Source organism: Lemur catta, chromosome 3 (genome assembly GCF_020740605.2).
Source record: "Lemur catta isolate mLemCat1 chromosome 3, mLemCat1.pri, whole genome shotgun sequence".
Classification (NCBI taxonomy): domain Eukaryota; kingdom Metazoa; phylum Chordata; class Mammalia; order Primates; family Lemuridae; genus Lemur; species Lemur catta.
Genome location: NC_059130.1, coordinates 54,299,421 through 54,305,046, shown reverse-complemented (window position 1 = coordinate 54,305,046; position 5,626 = coordinate 54,299,421).

Here is a 5,626-nt window from a genome sequence, read left to right as displayed (position 1 = left end):
TTTTATGTCAGACTAATTTGAAAAATGATAGCTTTTTTCCTAAAAAAAAAAAAAAAAGTATTGACCACTGGGAGTATTTTGAGATTGATAAATAATCTCTCTTTAGCTAATAGCCAAACAGATTTGGCCTAGCCTAAGTAATAAAAGAAAGATTTTTCTATAGAAAAGGTGCTCGTTGAATTAATATATAGGATATTTGTCACAAATAGTAAAACAGTAAACCATCTTAGTAACCAAAACCAAGTCTTTACACAGCTAAACTTTTTGACTTACAGTCCAGTTAATATATACTCAGAAAATTAAGGGGAAGAAAAATTTACCAAAAGGGCAGGGAGGGAAACATTCTCTAAGAAATTTAAAATTCAGAGCTGTTCTTTTAACTTTCCATAGTGTCACTTTTAGGGCAGAACTTGGGTGATACTCAAGGGAGGAGGTAAAGTCAAACAGTGGTCAAAAAGATACCGAATGTCACAAATCAGTTCTCGGAATTCCAATACCACTGGAGAATATTGCCTCAATTTTTGGCAGATATTCTCAATGTGCTGAATCAGAATTGGCCACGAGCTTCCATATGCATATTCTTCAGGTTTTTAAGTCTTGTGATATCTCCCTAAAAGAGTTTAATCAGGCAAAATGGTTATTTCAAGGGAAAGGCTAAGAAGGTAACTATTAAATACCATTTTGTATTATTATGGAAGTTCTCAGAATATTCAGCTATTTTTCATTGTCAGCTTTTAAAAATTCTTAGTGCTCAGACTTGAGATAAAACTATTAAGGGTGTTTTCATTTAATAAGCCTTAGACATTGAGAACTATTAATATAACAAGCTACAAGTATTGGTTTTTGAAACAGGCTGCAGCTCTCCAGCACTTTTAATGAAACTTTTCCTTATAAGGAGATAGATGATTATGGTTGTCTTAATGACCCAAATAAGAATGTGGCTCATGAATGGTTATTCCAAAGAATTAAACATAGTTTACCGCAAAATCTGAACAAAAGTTATCAAGTGATGTTGCTGTCTTACTGTTTGGCAGTATTTCAGGGACAAAATGCTGTTACAGATGTAAGAATATTGATTGCATAAAATCTTGAAACCCACAAAACTCGTAGGCTTAGGCCTTAGTAATTTCTGTTGTTTATGTAATTTCAGCCCTACACGTCACTGAAAAGTTATTTATCTTAAGAAACTGGCCAAATTTGGCGGGTAATGCTGTCTGCCAGTGTCTGCAGATGTATTGTTTCCGCCTACGTTTGTGCATGTTGTCTGTGGTCTTTAAAGAACACTATCTAACACCAGACAGAAATGTCAACTCTGTTCAGATTTTTTCCTATGTCTTTAGAACTGATGTTGCTGTTTCCTAATTTTGTCAAATTATATGTCTGAACTGTTTTCCTTTCTTGAAAGGTGGATGTTATCAACCACTTACCAGATAAGTAATCAGAAGTAGTTAATGCTGTGTCACATTACAGCAAGGTTTTCAACAAAGTAACCACAAGGTCAGTGCTAAGACAAGTATTTAGTAAATAATGACATGTTAGATATCTAAAGTGAAAAGGCATGATCTTAGGAAAGGAACTGCAAATTGGGTGAGAAAATTATAAAAGTAAAGTTCAGCAAAGTAATTGCAACATAATTCAAGAGCTTAATTTTTTCTCAGTGGAAGAAAATGAACTAAAAGGATAAAATTGTCCTTGACCTCTGTTTTGAGTGCTTTAAAAAATTAACAATATATGGAAAAGAGTTCAAAACGAGTAAAATAAAAACTTATTTGGAGAGGGTATACATAGCTTTTATAAAACAAGAAAGATGACTAGAAAACAGATGTAAATAGTTTGGAATTTCTATTTAAGCATGCACCATGTGCAAAACTACCCTTTTGAATTTAAAACATCATGTCCTAGCCGTTAGCGGATTCCCTCTGCGACCCTAATGAAAGAATTAAAGGAAAGTAACAGGTTTAGCACCAGAAAATTTAATCCTAACATTTGAAGGAAAATAGAAAATAACTTCAGTCACTGTAGTAGGGAACCAAGAAGGTAGATCAAGGGATAGTTTTCTGACATCCTGAAATCAGAAGAGAATAACTGAACACTGTCAGCTGTGAGTTGAGTAGTACAAATCAGGAAATGGAAGAATCATTGGATGATTTTCTAATCAGAATTTTTGCATATGTTCCTTATTCACATTCTATTGATGATGTGTTTTTATATGTGTATTTAATTATGTATTCGCTTTCTGTGTAAATTCCTCCCATAACTTTTCTGAAGACTGTACCATATGATCTAGAAATGACTCCAACTAGGACAAGACCAAGACAGTAAATCAGAAACAGATGTATGGCTCTGTAGCCTCACATTGTTGTTATTATATTTTTGCTCCGTCTTTAAGAAAAAGGAGCAGGGGGCTGGGGAATTCAGCCACCTCCAAATTGCTCTATACACATATCTTAATGCTTTTTTGACTGGTAGAAATTTCTTTATTTCTTCTGGCATGTTGCTGATCACTATCTTCATACACTCAAATGCTCTGATTAAAAACAAAACCAGTCACACTGTATGTGTATGTATATGAGTAATCCTTAGACAAGTATTAGCAATGCTCCTTTAAAATACACTTTTCCTGAGGTCTATGAAAGGAGTGCTTGGTGTTATGTGAGTGTCCTTATCGTCATTTTGTTATTTTGAAACTCCGTAAGTAAATGGCCATATCAAATGTGAACTCTTCATAAAAAGGAAACGCATTATCATTTTTGTGTTTAAAAAAATTAAAAACACCAGCATCTTACATCTCTATTGTATATTATAAAGAAACATCTTGTTTGCCCATATACAATGTGACTAGACAAGTGCCTGGCATTTATTGAGTTGGGTACTCAATAAATATTTGTTGAGTGAATGCATTTAAGTTACATTTAATTAATTTGCTTTGTTGACAAATATTAAGCCAAAACCTCTCTTAACAAGTGTGCCTATTTTCCTAAATTTAATACAATTTATTTGATTGAGAGTGACACCAAATTATAAGAAAAATGAAATGCCTCATTCATCTTTTCAGTAAACTATCCTTCCCCATGAAAATGTAATTTAAATGGAGGCAAGATTCTAATGCCATGCTTTAGGTTTTGAGCAGCCCCAAGGGGGCTTTGGACTTTGTAGTTGCCATTACCTAGAATGCCTTTCTCTCTAATCTGCATATCCCAAATGTATTCATTCTTATTAGGCCGTCAGAAGACCCACTCCTCCCTCTACAAAGCCTTCAGTCCAAATGATCAGTGCAAATGATCATTTCCTTGATTCCCTATACACAGATTATAAACTTCTTGGAGGTAAAGACTGTGTTTTATACTCCCACACATTGCCTGTCTCTGCATTTAGAAACTCAAGTACTCAGTTAAAACTTTGGGGTTGACTACAAACCTGACACCATGGGGTATTTCCAGGCCCCACCAGGATAATCCCAGTCTAAGGACAGCTCCTTTAGTTCTTCAAGCATCTAAAAGATTATACATTTTCACTTGGTCATCTGTCCTGAGGCTTCTCAGCCCCTCATCCCTCTGCCCCCATCCCATCCATCTCAATTCTAATTTCTCCACTCCAGTTTGCTGGTGCTCCGTCCCCATTGCTTTGACCTCAGTGGAGACAGAAAACAGCCAGTGGATATTTTATTTGTAATAACCCATTTACATCCTTGTATAAGAAGCTGGTGACCAAAAAGTTTATAATTGTCTATTGTAGTCTTGTTTTTAGCTCCTACTGTGTGCCAAACACCATAACAATCAAAAAATTCCAAAAACTCATGACGTGTTCTGAGAATGCCAATATTTCTGCATCCAAATTGCATTTTTAAGAATGTCTTTCTCGGCCGGGCGTAGTGGCTAACACCTGTAGTCCTACCACTCTGGGAGGGTGAGGTGGGCAGATTGTTTGAGCTCAGGAGTTCGAGACCAGCCTGAGCAAGAGCAAGACCCCGTCTCTACTAAAAAAAAAATAGAAATTATATGGACAGCTAAAAATATATATATATAGAAAAAATTAGCCAGGCATGGTGGCACATGCCTGTAGTCCCAGCTACTTGGGAGGCTGAGGCAGAAGGATCACCTGAGCCCAGGAGTTTGAGGTTGCTGTGAGCTAGGGTGGCGCATGGCACTCTAGCCCGGGTAACAGAGTGAGACTCTGTCTCTCAAAAAAAAAAAGAAAAGTCTCAACTAGAAATAGCATGAAATTGTTAGAAATGCATTCCACTTTTTTAGCTTTGAAAATTCTGTTCATTCTGACATATGTGGCATCTCTGCTTTGGGGACCAGCTGTATATTATTGAGTGGAGTAGAGATTCTTCCAATGTTTTTTGTGAACCAAATGGGGCCTTAAGTATCTTTATTGAGGTCTCACTTTTAAAAGTGTAGATAGCACAACTGAGGAACATTGTAATGCCTCCTTACTCACCCTTTGTTGATTAAAAAGTAAATCCAAACTGGAGGCAGCGTAACATAAAGGAGTCAGCCAAGGCCAGCCCTTCCCTGTACTGTGAGTCACAGTTTCCTCATCTCCAAAATGGGGTTTATGTGCCTACCTCACTGTTTGAAGGAAGAAGTGAGAGCAGGCTTGCTAAGTACAATGTTGACACAAGTACCTAATTGTTTCCCTTTCCTCCTTCCTTTCTTCCCATGGTTTCCCTTCATCTGCCCTTACAGAGGAATATTGCCTGAGAATTTTCTTACATATTTCTTCCTTAACCATCTTTAGTACATTAGGGCTTTTAAACCACGGAGTGGAAAATTGCTGTTTTCTGGGATGCTGTCAGCCTGACACTATACTAATGCTAATTTTTTTTTTTTTTTTTTTTAGACAGAGTCTCACTCTGTTACCCGGGCTAGAGTGTCGTGGCATCAGCCTAGTTCACAGCAACCTCAAACACCTGGGCTCAAGCGATCCTCCTGCCTCAGCCTCCCCAGTAGCTGGGACTGCAGGCATGTGCCACCATGCCTAGCTAATTTTTCTATATATATTTTTTTAGCTGTCCATATAATTTCTTTCTATTTTTCGTAGAGACAGGGTCTCGCTCTTGCTCAGGCTGGTCTCGAACTCCTGAGCTCAAACAATCCACCCGCCTTGGCCTCCCAGAGTGGTAGGATTACAGGCGTGAGCCACCGCACCGGGCCAGTAATGCTAATTTTCTATACATTGTGATGTCTTCTCTGTCGTCCACCAGATGGCAGGAGTTCCTTTGGCATGTTACGTGAGAAAGCTGCCCAGACATGTTTGGACTGGTGTATCAGTAAGGCTACTAAAAGAGAAAAGAAGGTACACAAAAGAAACTAGCTCTTACACAATTAAAACAATTTTACCAGGCAAAGGGGGAGCTAATGATCACCTAATACCCCCTCATCTTTTCCAGCCACAAACTTCTCATACGTTCTACTCCTTCTCTTCTGGGCTTTTGCGTATCCTGTTTCCTCTGCCTGGAGCACTTCTTCACCACACCCTAGCTTTCTTCACCTAGCTGACTCTTGTTTATCCTTCAGATCTCAATTTAGACCTCACTGCCATTAGGAAGATGTCCTTGGCCTCTCATTCTGAATTTAGGACACCATACGTTTCCCCACGCCCCATCCTACTCACAAGCATC